Source organism: Coturnix japonica, chromosome 5, assembly GCF_054131305.1.
Source record: "Coturnix japonica strain WE chromosome 5, WE-NBRP24, whole genome shotgun sequence".
NCBI lineage: Eukaryota > Metazoa > Chordata > Aves > Galliformes > Phasianidae > Coturnix > Coturnix japonica.
Genome location: NC_140667.1, coordinates 42,211,393 through 42,226,899, shown reverse-complemented (window position 1 = coordinate 42,226,899; position 15,507 = coordinate 42,211,393). Strand labels below are relative to the sequence as shown.

Sequence of the window (15,507 nt, the reverse complement as noted above, 5' to 3'; positions counted from 1 at the left end):
TTCAAACAACAACAAAAAAGTGGTGGAATATTTTGTATGAGCCTTCAAAATAGTACAGAGAATTTCTGAATGAAGCACTGCTTCAAATATAAAGGATATTTTAAAGCATCTCAAAAAAATACTGTTATATTTTAAAAGACTTTTTCAGGATTCCTTCCCACTGAAGAAATTCATGAAAATTGAGACGGGTTTACAAAATGTGCTCATTTACCTCATTCTATATACTCTAGGAAAAGGAAATGCTGCATCCAGCAGCTGTTCCTAGAGTTGGCACTGCCTACTGCAGCACCCAAAGCAAAACTGAAGTATCTTGTCTCCCTTGAGTGAATTACTGCAAAAAACAAGTCACTTTTTTCTCAGCAGAGACCACATGTGAAGGTTTCTTAAGAAACACAGACAAGTGGGGGAAAATGTTGCTGCAGGCAAAGAACGCATCCTATGGCAGAGGCAGAAGGAGCCCTGTGCCACATGACCAGTGCCCTGACATGCAGAAGGAATGTGAAGTAAGTGACTGAAGGTGGGAACAAGTGTTTCTTTCTTTCTCCTCTTCCGCTATGAAATAGCAACTTCTAAAAAAGGGGTGCTGCAGATGGTAAAGTCTTAAATTACCATGGTGAGCTTTGCTGGAGTCCCCTTGGATGGAGCCCGTCTGCAGCTGATTCACAGAAGGTCACGTCTGCCTGTCCTGCTCTACTCCTGAGCTTACTCATGTAGTCAGTGTGGCTGACAGGGATGAAAGAGCGGAACTGCTCGAACACATTTGATATGGCTCTAGACAGCCAGACTGATTTGCAATCTCAAAGCACAGGAGAGACTGAGAGCGATTGCAATGGATTACGAATTAGTTCGGAAACACAGAGGCGAAGCGTGAGGGAGGAACGTGGCTGCAGCTGAGTGGGTAAGTATCCTGAAACGCTTCCCAAACCTCTCTGCCCCTGCAAGCGTCTGTTCCATTAATAATTTGTTCTGTCAATTGATATCGCTTTGCAAACCGAAGTAGCTCTGCACACTCAGCAATGAGGTATTCCTACAGCTCTTGGGTATGTACACAGACATACCTTTGCAGTGGGACAGTACACCAAGTTTGATTTTTGAATGTGAGCGTAGTGCCACTCTGGGGTACAGCAGCTCCATCAGGAGCACCTGCAGCTACTGCTGGCACTGAGCTCTCTGTGAGCCCGGTGCCTCACCCAGTTTGCTTCTCACCCTGGCAAAGTATTGCCAATCAGCTGACTGGAGGTATCTCTTGCCGCTGACAGCATCCCCTGGATCACAGGTTACCGAATGCGGCTCAGTGACAGCAGAGCAGGGTTACAGCAAGCCCAGCTGAGCGCTCGGTAGGATTTTTCATGCCCCTAAGCAAGAGGGCAGGATCCAGACTCCCTCATATTGCTGCTGGGTTGGAGATTGGTAACTCTCGCAGACACATGCCATTCCCAGCCAGCTAAGGCTTCTTAAGTCATCACCTTCTTGGGTCTGAACTCAGAGGCCCTTGGTGTAAGAAAAGCCTCCCCCTGAAGGGCAGCTTGGCCCTTGCCAAGCTCAGGCTCTGGCAAGTGCTGGGAGCCAGGTCTCAGATGCACCTGCTCCCTTCAGGCCAGCAGCTTCTGCTGATCTCTGCAAACCTGGCCTTCCACAAGCACCAGGGGCACTGCATAGGAGTGTGCTTGTGGAAATGTGGGGTATGGATAGATACAGACCCTAAAAAGGTGTGAGCTACCAGCATGGTTCAGCCTTGTACTATGATACTCCCCTTCTTGCTGCTTCAGGCTCAGTGGCTTGTTGTTTGCCTCTCTCCTTGCAAAGGGGCACAGAATTGATCTTAGGTAGAAGCCTCAGGAAAGCTCCATCTACCATTTAACTCTTTTCTTCCTTCTTGCCTGTCTTCTCACTTGTACTTCTCTCCCTTTCCCAGGCAGCTCACTCATTTCTAAAAACCCTGTTTGTTTTGTATGAATGGAACTGCAGAAGGTGGGAGAGTAAGAGAGCTGTTGAATCAGAGCCCCCAGCTAATATGAGAACAATAAAGGCAGGTGTGACTTTAGGAATATGGGGACTGGAAAAATCTCAGTTAGTCTGTAAGCCAACAGGGACAGGGAGTACAGGAAAACTCTCTTTTCACTGGTTATAAATCCCTGCAGAATAATTACAAAACACATTGATGTAGGAAACAAAAACCCACTGAAATATAAACTGCATAGTACAGCTGTGGCACTGTGCAGAAATCATGGCAAAGCTTTTCTTACGATAGGAAAGCGCAAATCACAGGCACATTTCACCAAAAACCTTGTGCTGTTGCTGTCAAGTTTCTGTCCAAGCAATCAGGATTGTAATATCTAGAAACCTGTTTAACACAGTGGGTGGTAAGTTGGATAGGTAACTATAGAGAGGGTCTGACTATAGTTCTGTCCACCCGCCAACCCTGATAATCTCCTGCAGTTGTCAGGATAGGATGTTCAGGAAAAAACAAAGCAGGGTGTGGACAGAGCAATCCCTCTGTAGCAACAACCTCCTGCTTCAGTGATGAGCAATTTAGGAACTTTGTGAGCTGGAGGCTGCTGCCAGGCTGTGATATCTGATAGGCACTGACAGATCTACCCTTCTTGAATTTGTCTAATCACTTTCTGAACCAACGTGAACTTTTGAACTCCACCGCAGCAACGAGTCTCACTGTTTTAATATAGAAAATAGTGTGTGGAGGTATGGTGTGTGTGGGGAGAACTGACTTCATATTGTTTGTTCTATATCTGTCAATGGATAATTTTATTAGCTAAGTTGTGTTCCACGGGATAGTGAATAAGTGTTTCCCACTCACTTTCTCCACATCTGTGATATCAGATCTATCATTCCAGTTACCTCTCTTTTAAAATAAACAAACAAGCAAAAACAGAGGCTGTTTGATTCTCCATGCAAAGAGCTGTTCCTCACATATTATCACCCCAGTTATTCTACTTAGTGCATCTGAATCCAGCAATTCCACTGAGGAGCAGCAGCATCACAACTGCAAGCAGAGCTCCAGATGGCAGCTACGTGTGGATCTATGAAATGGTATGTGAGTATTTTGTTCTTGGGTCTTTCTCTTGTAAGAGCCATGTGCATTTTTGGCAGCTGTTGATCTGGGTGCAATTTTCAGATAAATATCCACTGTAACCTAAAGATGTCTTTCTTGAATCGTGCCAGTTCATTTAAATGTTATTGCTGTCCATGTATGGTTGAGATTTGTGTTAGAGGATACAGCCATCTCAAACTATCTGTTAAACTCTGTTAGCAAGCAAGGCAAATGTTCTTATTGATAAACTTGTGTGAGAAACTGATTCCTACATGCACTATTTAGAACAATTGGTATGAAATCTCTCTTTGGTATGAGAAAAGTGTTCTTAAGCAGAACATGGCAAAACTAATTCTTTCTTTAATGCTCATTTTTATGGGAATTCTAAATAAATCCAGGATCTTTGTCTTATATCAGCTCCATGTCACAATGCAGTTTATACTGGAGGCTGAAAGTCATCACTGGCAGCTGTGAAACGAGTTACTATCTTTAGTCCATTTCAAAACTCCCATTAGTTTTATCTGAAACACGTGCTGAAATTCTCAAAGAGACAAGAATGAATCAGCAGGGAGAAGTTGTTTTTCCTGCTACCCTATGGTTATATCTCTGAATGAAGGAATTAATGAAGGTAGGAGACTGTGTACCTGCTACACCTGCTGCCATTGTCTCTGTGCATACAGGGAGGATACCATCTAGTTGTTACCCTTTTTCACAGCCTTATCATTCATCAAAAAACATGAAGAGTAGAGCCGAGATCCCTGAATGCCTTACAGATGCTCACAGAACTCAGCAAGCCATATTTCATCAAAGCCATGGGCTGCTTTAGAGATTAAGTTTTTTCTTTGAAAAATCAAGCCATCATCTTCCTAGGTATTAATACTTAGCTCACATTTTTCTCTCAGCTTCTGTCCCAGTAGGTCTAACATAATCTTTGTTGCTTTGCAAATTGCAGATAGCTTCCTTACACCTACTCCAGCTCTCAGCTCTGTTTTTCCTACTGAAGCTCTTCTGGAGAAGGGATGGGGGGGGGGGGGGGGGGGACACGGACGAAAGGGGGCTTGTTTCCCCCATAGAAAAATAAAAAAGAGTTTACATGATAAAAGTAGTGCCTGTTGCATGGTTGTTTAAACAAAAGAACCCCACTGTGGACATTTTCTTCTGTAGTGCAGAGCAGCTTGGAAAGCTGTATAATGCATCTTGACAGCAGTACAAATCACTAAAGGTCAAGGGCTTGGGGATTAACCACATCCTCACACAATAGGCTGATATAGAAAGGGCAGGACCATGAGAGTTCAGCTTTAGAATGAAAGATTTTGAATAGAGATGATGAAAACGGATTTGTGGAAAGGCGGGACTAGCAGCTTGAGGCCTTCCAGTACTCAGACAGGATAATAAGATCTCTGTGCAGAGGCATATATTGTGCTCTCTCCCCTTCCTTTTTTTAATACAATCAACATCTGGTTATGAGGACACTACTCCGAGCATATCTGTTGCCTTTCTCCCCAGATTTACTTTAACTGTAAATGTTCAATTCAGCTACAGATTTCCAGAGATCTTTGCTATTTCTAAAGCCTGGAACAGGTTCCACTGAAGGTTCCACTTTAAAAGTCACTTTTCATCCACAGGGATAGACAAGCTACTTGACTAATCTCTACCTTGGTCTTTCTATATAAAATGGAGATAATGTTCTCTCTCAGAAATACCAGTAGGTTTAGTTCTTGCAGAATTTCTTGTTGTTATAGTACTATATGTATGAAGCATTATAAAACAAACACCTTGGATTGACAAATAAGGTCTGTTTCCAGCATAGCAGTGAAATTTATTGCTGACAGTCATGTTTTTTGGAAAGCTCCACAGTTTGAGTGGACTGAGGCAGGTGATCTGTCTATCAGGTAAAATCCTATCACCGATGGATATTTTCAAGCTATTCCCATACAGTTAGTTCTCTAAGCAAAATGCTGGACTTCAGTTTTGGAAGGTTATGATTAAAAACAAAAATATCACAAAAATACGGATCAAGGATGGCAAATAAATGAATGTGAGTTCACAGAAGAATAGTGTGATAAAAGGTCTGAAACACTCTTTGATGTAGGATTAGGTTCACGCTGCAGAAGCTACCTTTGGTTATATTACTTACAAGAATGTTGCAAGACTAATTGCATACAGATCTTGTGACATAATTTTATGTGACATCATTTTAAGGAGCAATCTTTAGGATAGTGCTGTAATGATCCAAAGAGGTGGATCCAGGACCATAGAGCATTATTTCTGAGTGGATGCAGAGAGCTCTTTCTGTGTATCATGAAAAAATAAAAAATAAAAAATGAGGCTTGATTTGATTCTAGGATAAGCATATGTAAAGGAAACAGGCACCAAAGGACTCTTCACGTGACAAAAGAGTACAATCAATATCAACTATTAGAATCTCTGTCTAATAAGTTAAAGTGAAGAATGAAGACAGTGTTCTAATAAAGGAGGAAAGAGTGAACTACTCTGGATAGTGACAAATTATTTAACATCTGATGTTTTCCTTTCAACACTGAAATTCCAGAAATGTTTTGATCAAATTGAAATTACACTTATTTTCTGCAAGAGGAATTATTAGAAATTTAATGCTTGCAACATACATCTGCAGAATCAATTTTACGATTAAGTGGTCCCTTTAACATTTTTCACTCTAGAAGAATTTCCAGTCCCATATGCAATCAAATCTACTTATTCTGTAAGAATTTGTTGAATGAAGTCTTTGCATTTTAGAATCTGATTTAGAAGCATTACGTCACTCCTCTAAGACATTGAGCTATGGAGCATATCTTAAGATACTTGACCCCCTGGCGAGATATTCAAAGAGCTGGTTACATAGTCCTATCAAAACTTCAAACTATAGTTGCTTAAAAGGCAGGTTGCTTGGTTCTTAAACTTCATCTCTGTGATTCTAGCATGTGTCAACTGCATTGTCTGAGTTTTCTATGATGTGCGTGCACAGCAAATACAAACTCACTCTTTTCTACATGGAGATAAACAGTACATCAGAAATTGTTTCCTGTATTAGAGATCAACCAAGAGGACTCTGTACCAGGAAAGCCTATTGAAGTGATTTTTTTCCACTCCCACCAATGGAAGTATTTTTCCCTGAAATCAGTAGCAATGACATTGATTATTAGTGAAGCATTGCAAGGACAATAAAGCTTTCAGAGAACACTCTTCTTTTAGCTGCACTCAATGGGTAATGAACATCAGCACTCTTTGCCAAAGGGCAAGGCACATTTTTGCAGCTCTCATTTCAGTAATTTTGCTATGATACTTCTGCTCATTTTTTCAAATAAAAGCAAAACAAGTCAAATACTGTAAGCTATATGAACTGTGTATCCCACACAACCCTGACTGACAGGAAAGATGTCACTGAATGCCAGTATTTATTAGTGACATAGCTCCACAAAAGAATTATTATGTAGGATTTTTATTCACTAATTATATGCTAAATTACATTAAATTATCACAGTAGTGCCTCATAATTACAGTTATTTTGACAAACACCAAACAAACAAGTACAGGAGTGACCTCTTTCATTTGAAAATAGGCAACATAAGTCTTTCACCAGTGCCAGCTTTCTGAATATGCAGCACTAGTGTCAATTTTCATTTGTGATTTGCAATTGAAAGGACTTCTTCAATTAGCTTTTTTTAAAACCCACTGCAGGGTGAAGGTCTCCCCTGCTTAGCTTAGACAAGAATGGATATAACTTCTCCCACTGGCTATCAGTTATTTCCTCATCTACCTTCCAGGCAGCTTCCCCTCACCTAACATAGTCTATGGCACAGTATTCCACAGTCCTCTTTATTTGTGTTTCAAAAACTACAATAAATTTACCCATTTTTACAATGTTTATGTCCAAGATTAAAAGCTAGGGCCCTCGCAGATTTTGGTTACTTCTGTGCTGTATCTTGGTTGCAGTATCTAATTACAACAAATGCATGTTAGATTTCTACTCACATTACCTTATGCTGCAATTATCACATCTTTGTTTTAAGATATGAGTTTGTCAAAAACAGAATGCTAACTTTGGCTGTGAATGTAATCGATTTTATTTCCTTTTGTTTAGATATGTTTCCGTATCTAATTCACAGAAAAGTTAAAAGTTGCACTGAAAAGAAATCACAGAGGAGCCAATCACCATTCCTATGCAGCTTATAACCCGTGTTTGCCAGGCATGCACGCAAAACACATTACATTTCCATTCTATTCAATGACTCAGTAACACAATGGATAGTTTACTGGCATATTTATTTCAAGGAACTGTGAAATTCCAACGAATATGTATTGTTCATACTGTTAAGATAAGAACAGGTCACACGGTAGTTATCAGCACAAGTAAAAAGAATGACTGCATATGACTGAGACACATTCAAGGACTAGTTATTTCAAACACACATGAGCATACACTGAAATGGCAGTTCATTTATACCCATTTAGTGTAGGCACAGCGATGCTATTAACTGACCAGTTGCCATTAACTACCAGCACCACAATCTGAACTGCAGCTATTCAGTCTGGTTGAATGAGAAGCTGCCCTGGAAGACACTGACTCAGCATAAGTAAAAAAGATAAAGTTACACACATTAGGTGGCATTTCTTATTAAAGATTTTGAAGAGAGGATGGATTATAGTCTAGCCAGAGAGAATTACATGCTCAGAAGCATTATATACACATGGCCATGTATGGCAGGGCTATTTGAGTATTAGATTTTTTTTCCTGAGAATCAAAAACTAGATGTCATGCCACAATGAAATTTTGAAATACATTAGCCAAGTGCTTTCAACAGATACCTAAAATGAATTCCAGAGACTTTTACTCTTTAACCAAATTTTAACACAATAGTAAATTCCATTTATGGGGCAGGTTTTATCTCAAAATGTTATATGACCCACGTGCACATAGGAGGTGTGAGCTTGTCCATCTTTAAAACACACTTCCCTCTTCCCTGAATATTTTGCCTATTCAGATAGCACAGGCCTCTGTGCATCGTGGTTTTAGAGCAGGAAATGTTGAGGCTATGAAATAATCAAAGAAAAGAGGATCCAGTACTGTTTCCTTTAGTCTGACTTGCCTGTTGAAGGCACATTTAGCTACAGACCTGACTAATTTTGCTTAACTCATCAAGATCAGTGCCCTAATCCAATAGCTCCAAACCATTTTGATCTATTATTAATAGAAAGGAGAATCTTGCTTCTTCCTTGACTGCCTCCCCCATACTATACTAAGGGTTTACTGTGGTCACATTCTTCAAGTTGTAAATATCTCAGATATTCTATTTGGTTACAGAAAGGTCAATCTGAAAAGGAACAAAGAGCCAAAACTGAGCAAAAGACTGCAGCTGGGAAGCAGCCAGAGCAAGTGATACAGTTCCTGGGAGAACCCAGCATGGTATGTTATCTGCTGTTTATCTGTCTTAAGTATGTACATTTTATCAACATCATGCAGTCCCAGTTGGTATATGTTAAAAATGCAGCCCTATGCCATTAAGGTATGTTTCTTTTATAGAACCAAAAGGGAATTAGACTTGTAAATAATAGCTAAATCCAACAGCACACTTCACTGGCATACTGTATGGTAGCACATAATACTCCTTAAGTACATGCATACAATTTTTCTGCTTGCCTGTCTAATGGATGGTGCCTTACTGTACTGAACTTGGCACATGTTCCTCCTTCCAGGGACAGCCAATGTAATTTCCCACTCAGTCTAAGCAATGCATTTAAAGAGATGTTATTATCCTTGTAGTAAAAGACATGGCTGAAAGCACATCTGGTATTTCATTACCATAATCAAGATGAGATGACCCAGTCAAAACCTCCCTAAACTCTAATTGGCTCATCAGTTTGTTGATGTGATGACTTGATCTAACCTTGAATAGGGTTCATCCTTCATAGTCTCATTGATCTCTCTGTATATTTGAAGGTCATAATCAGATTAATATGTTGTACTGAAAACCTTCTTCCAGACTGGAATGCCAGGTAACTACTCTTCAAAGTCATTTCAAACAGCTACATGCAAGTTTGTTCTCAAGCATTTATTATTTGCACTTTCTGGCTGTTAGAATTTTGTGTTGGAAAACTCCCTCCAAACCTCTCTCTAATGTCTACATCAATTCATTTCACCACTTTTAGGAGCAAGGGATTTTGGAGGTCCAAAAACTTCTACAGCAGTTATTGTTATAGTTTTGTGTTTTACTTACAGATAATCCATCTTAGTCAATGCTGTTTACTATCAGATTTTTTTTTTTCCTAAACACTTATTTTCAGCATCTATACTTGGGTCACAGGTAAGCACAGAGCAAACACTGCCCTCATCCATACTGTCAAATAACAGTGAAACTCACAAATATCTTTCTGTCCTATTTGATAAAGGAGTAAACCTGTCTACTGTTTATCATTTGCTGCCTTTCGGAAGACTTGCATGTAACTGTTTCCCAGCCAGTAGCCCAGACAGCAGGTATTTCAGGATAACAAATATATTATTTCAGCTAACTGGAGAAATACATACTTCCATGCACCATGTAACTTCAAAGACAATTATGTCAAATGTCAACAGGGACAGTGTATTTCCAGGGAGTCTTAAATATTCATAAGTAGTAGGGCTGCACAGTCCATTCTAACTGGAAGCTCAGAAAGCAAAACATAGGGTAGCACATTGTCAGCTCATCAACTGAAGCACACTGATGTGCCTGTGTTTGTGGAATGGCTGATATTTTCACACCAGAAATGACTGACAGAGCGACACTGTCCACAAATCCAGGCTGTGCTGCTACAGGATGAGTTTTAATGGCTTGAACTACTGCCGAAATCACTTCCACTGCTCCATCAAAAAAGACACTGATCTGAATTCAGCTAACAGTTTCTAGGCCACACTTATACTGCACTCAGAGAGGATGATTGATTTATTTATAGCAGTAGTTCAAAATCTGTGGGGTTGGAAATTTCCTTGTCTTGTAACAAATCAACATCAACACAAATGCTAAAAAAAAAAATAAAAAAAATCACCAAAAGAAAAAAAGACTTGAGATCTAGACTCTTAGACAGACTTTCCAATTTCATATTATGAATGTCCAAAACAGGTCTACCCCTATGTAAGTAATAGGTGAATTACACAGTAATAGATATATTTAAGGTTTGCTCTGGAACATCCCTATCTACAGTGAAATGCACAGATAATTGCTTTCACAATTTAGGGTGAGAAATAAAGGAAAAACTTCTTTTCAGCTAAAATTGGTAAGGGGTGTAGTCAGATAAACCAAATAAAAACTTAAGAGCACTCTTGGCCAGGACACCAGGCTTATTGATTTTGCAGCTGTTAACATGCAAAGATAGAACTTCCAAAAGAGACTTTTAAAAACCACAGACCAAAGATAACAGGCTTCAAAGTGCTAGGCCCTACAAGTTCTATACAGGACAGTTATTTAGGGCAAATTCAGGTGCATAACTGTGAAAGATGTATACCTTGAACTTTTTTCCAGTACTGTTCTCATATTCTCCTGTTTTTGCCCAAAGAGAGATTTGTATTCCTTTAGCTTAAGCGGCATTGTGGTGTAGAGTAGAGGAGATGGTAGGTGATATGGACATGAACAAGAGACAGCTGGTGACTTTAGAAGAAGTAGACTTGCACTCCACTGTCCGGCTTGGGGCAGAAGAGGTTTACTTGAACAGAAGAATCAGACTAATCATCTACAACCCCTAATTCTTTCATTTCTTACACAGATTCATTCACCTTTTACCTTGCATAAAGTGCAGGGAATGCTCTTGGAATACCGAGGCAGCCATTGAACAGTATCAAAGAACCAAGAGAGATATACCAGTACCAATCAGCTTTAACATTGGAGAGAAGGGACTACTCCGCATCTATAAATATTTAGGATTACTCATCAGTTCTTTTCTCTTTATTCTGCAGATCCTTTTCCTCCTGTGTTCTCATAGCTTAATGTCTCCGTTGGACTGATTCCCAAGGAGAAGTCTTTCTGCAGGTGCAGTGTTGTAACAGCTCTGAAACGTTAGTCACCATTTTATCAGTGTTAAAATGTTCTCAAGACAATGATTCTAAGAGTACTGTTACTCAACACACTATCTAGTAATTCTATTGCAGCAAGTCAGAAGATTAAATAAAACCTTCCATTCATGTTGCTCATCTCACCTTGTTCTGTACCCAAGACCGGAAATCAGCAAATCTGAGGAAACACCTTCCAGTTGTAAGCTCTATGTGTTTATACCACAACAGTTCAGCAAATCTATTCAACATCCAGTAAGAAATGTCTTTGCTTATGGCTCTATTACAATACTCCCAGTCACCATCAAAGGATTCCTACAGAAATACTTTTAAAGATTCAGTTCCGACTTAATCAATGCCACTGTACATCAGGAGTAACTCCATTAAGCTGATCTGATGTAAAATCTAGTTTATATTTGTGTGCAGCAATGATGTGAGCCTTCTGAAAACTTAGGAGTTAAAGATACACTTATAACAAACTGTGTATACGATAATTTACTTAACAAACATACTGATGCTCATGTTATCTCAACTAAATTGAGTAGTCCAGACTAAACTTTGAACCCACTGAAATCTCTACAAATATTGCCATCAATATAGCTGACTCAGGATTTCACAGAGTACATATTTATTAGGGACTGCTATTAAGAGAATCCTCCTGTGCTTTAAATCACTCTGTGGGGGTGAATAATTAATACTCAGAAAAAGTTCAATATTTTTTTCTGCAAGCAAGCCAAGTCAGCAGCCTACTGGATTTGAAGATGCAGCTCAAACATGAATAATCTCTTATCTCAACACCATCACCTGTGCTTGCAGCACAGTATTCTACACACACTCTCCCTTCCTTGCCTCTGTAGTTGCATTATGGTGGAAAAGAATTTACAATTAATGACATTAAAACAGGAGTTATAGTTACTGTATGTGTTTGCACACCAGAAGCAGCTGCTGTCAACATGAAAGGGGAAAGAAAGCAACGAGATCCTGCACTGCCTTAGAAAATACAGGTGCTCAGAGGAAACTCTTATCCAGAAGTGTTTGTCAAAGATAAGTGTGAAGGAAAGGAGAAAAGCAGCTTCAGAAAGATAAAAAGGTAGCTCCAGCCAATCTTAAGTAAATAAATTTACACCTGTAATTGCTGCTTATGACTATCCAGATAGAGGTTCTACGAGAACGGGAGAAGAGCAGAGCTAACCTCACCTCTGTGACTGTGAGCAGAGGTAAGCACTAATATTCTCACCCCAGATGAGCTTCATTTTCTGAAACTAAACAAAGAACCTTTCCTCAAGGAAGATGCTTTAATAATTAGCCCTTCTCACATAGGCCACCAACAGCTAGCTTACATCCTTCAGGTTCAGAATTAGTTTATAGAGTACAACTGTAATTATACAAAGGTAAAGTAGATTGATAGCCAGAGGTTACATAGGAAAGACTCACCAGTATTGAGGCTATGGTCAAGATGCTCTCCAGTGTTAAGGCTCACTGTAGAAACTATACATAGGAACAGTCTGCTGAAAGAGATGCTGCCTTAGTGGTGGGCAGACCTTAAATGGGATCTAGAAGAGATCTAGGAGCACAGCTGAATTACCTTCACCTGTGCTCCCACAGCTGACCATCACTCACCTCAGGTGGTTAATCAGAGGTTCAGGCTGTGATTAACAGTTTCCCATACAGCTTTATAAAGTTACACTCTTAAGACACAGTGAAAACTCCCACTGACTTTTTATGGGACTGGAGAGTACAATTGTAGAGAATCTACATGTAATCCCAGGAGACCATCATGCTTCTTTATAACTGAAAGGTCATTTACTAGACTTTTATCCTGCTTTAAGGCAGCTTTTAATTGACATTTGTATCTTGTTCAAGAACCTGTCTCTCTGCTATGCTGTATTGTACACAGCAATGTGATGGCCTCATTGGAACAAATAACTATTTTGAAATATAGACTTTCAAGATAATTGGCCTTTTTGCTTTCACTTGCAGCTCAAACAACATACCAATCTGATTATTTCAAATAACAAACATATGCTCTACTTAATGAGATGGGAGACTAATTACCTGTGAGAAAACAGAAATGACAGTCACAGAAATCTTTTCCATTATTGAAAAGCATCATAAAATATTTGTCAGCTTTCAATGTGATGGTTCAGTAGTGGATAAATGGGGATGAATGAGCCAGAATTGGCTGGCCCTGACAAACTGGACTGTTCAGGTACTGATTGAGACAGGTGATGGAGGCGTGCACCTGTGGGAGGGAGGTGTTTTAATTGCAGAGAAACTGTAAAATAATTCAAACAGCAACAAGAAAAATAAAGAGTGAGGATTGCCATTTAATTTAATGCAATACAGCGAATATAAAATTACTATAATTTTTTTGCCCCTCAAGCTACAAGATACCAGGCCATTAAAATGGAATACATTTATTTTTTCCCCCACGTGAGGGTTCATCTAAGTTTTGTCCCTCAAATAGCTAAGATCAAGATCACAAGATTTAAACATCCAATTCATTTCTAATGCCTTTAGATCATAGATTCCATAGGGAACAATTCAGGGTACATTTTATAGTTACCTTAACAAGTTTGGCTGTATATACATTACTTTAGTGTTGACTTTTAGAGGAGAAAAAACACAGCAAAGTGCTAACTTTCATTTCCATGTCCTCATTTGTTAAAGTACACTCACTGTTCAAGCTGGCAATACCTCAAACATTAGAAAGTCACAAAACCAGATTTGATTATGATGCATACAGAGGGAAGGTGGGGACAACCTGTGGTATTTCTGACAGCCCAGACTCCTCCTACTTTCTATACTATAGTTCTTTCTCATTCCATTACCTTTGCGGGTCTAGGAGCAAGTCTAGACAAAAGGGCCCTTTGCAATATGGTGAACTTCCCACATAATGCTACTAATAGTGGCATTTACTCTTCACGGTAAATATTTTACCATTGGAAACCCAGTAAAGAAAGAAGCAAAGCAAGTCTATGATGTAGTTCAATTCGTGCTCCATAGCATTAAACTAAAGTTAAAACTGTACAGGGAACAATAACTGACATAACTATATTTTGTAATTATTAGATACGTCAGCATATTGACTACATGAGCCTCAAGTGTACTTAGCTTGCCCTGGCGGCTTGGAGTTCACTGCTACTTAACTTGCAGATTCAATAAGAAAAAGATGTTTCTTTCTGAAACAGGTGACAAAGCTCAGATCATTCTGCAGATAAGGTGAGAGTAAACTCCAGAGAAAAAAAATAACAAGCAAAGTATAAAGCTAAACTTGGCTCTGAGTTCTGCACTGAGAGCTGAGCTGCACTGGGAGCTCAGCATAATGACAGAGAATTGTATTTTGCCCCAGGTAAATAATAGCCAGTAACTAAAAAATTTAAAAACCATTATTCAGAGGCAAGTAATGATTAGCTTGGGAAAAAAAAAAAAAAAAATCACTGCTCATTTTGTGTGGCTATATTCTGTGCTGGATCTATCTTCAGAAATCTTTGCCCAGACCCCTCACACCTTTACCTATCCCTCTGTGAAGTGATTTAGCAGGTATCAACTTACAGCTCTGCAGATCCCTCAGATCCCAACACAGCTCCGCCCATACCTTGGCTCTTGCTTGGTACCTGTCTCTGCTGGAAGGAGCCCTAAGGTCTTCCTTACTGCATCATCCAGGTAAATAAGGGCTCACACTCCACATGTACAGCTGTGGTGTCCATTGCTAGCAAGATGAGCATGTAGCACAATGAACCTGGAATCACAGAATTGCCTGTCATTATGCATGTTTTGGGTAATGCACAGGGACACAGGGAGAGAAGCAAAAGGATGCATATACTATACCTTGGAAATTCTGCTATAAAATCCTAATCCTTATCTGATCCTACACAGGCAACAGATAAGCCCATATAGTGGGAAGTTCTGCTCAGTTTGGTAGTAGAAAAGAATAACCAACAACTAGAGCAAACGATCACAAGAGCATACAGAATGAATTTTAATAGTAGTCTAAATATGAACGGACATATTTGGATGTTTCTTCACACACTCCCACAGAAGGCACTCTGACTTAACCATAATACTAAGAATGCATCCATGCTGCAGTAAAACCAAGGATGTTCAAATACAAGGTAAGTAGGGTCCCACTGCCCCAAATCCATTTTGCCATAAAAGGGACTTTCATGAACACAAATCTCCCACAATTTGGAGACCTGAGCAACATCTGAGAAACATAATACAGTAAGTTAAACCAACAAGCCTCCTTTTCCTCAAATTCCTTATTTTTAATATAGAATTGCTAATTTTCCCATTATTCTGTGACCTGACTCTGCTACAATTCAGGCCAAATTCCAGTTTGAAGAATTCCCGTTTGTCTGATTTCCTTCCTCCAAAATCTGGAACAGCTGCAGATTTCTACCTGACAGCCCACATCTGA

The 15,507-nt window shown here is 39.5% G+C and overlaps 2 long non-coding RNA genes across 5 annotated transcripts; one reads left to right on the top strand and one right to left on the bottom strand.

The window, feature by feature from the left end:
• The first annotated feature begins 772 nt into the window (after positions 1-772).
• On the top strand, positions 773-11,223 carry LOC107315264 (uncharacterized). Of its 4 annotated transcripts, none has more exons than XR_001555833.3 (4): positions 773-898; positions 2,944-3,048; positions 8,373-8,474; positions 10,995-11,223. It is a non-coding gene; the product is annotated as an uncharacterized LOC107315264 (long non-coding RNA). The 4 variants fall into 4 exon arrangements; XR_014946767.1 differs by having other exon boundaries at positions 776-898; positions 2,972-3,048; XR_014946766.1 differs by having other exon boundaries at positions 777-898; positions 2,957-3,048.
• Positions 10,972-14,799, bottom strand: LOC107315263 (uncharacterized). Its single transcript, XR_001555832.2, has 3 exons — positions 14,686-14,799; positions 12,522-12,592; positions 10,972-11,086 (listed from the first exon to the last, which is right to left on the bottom strand). It is a non-coding gene; the product is annotated as an uncharacterized LOC107315263 (long non-coding RNA).
• Positions 14,800-15,507: the final 708 nt, after the last annotated feature.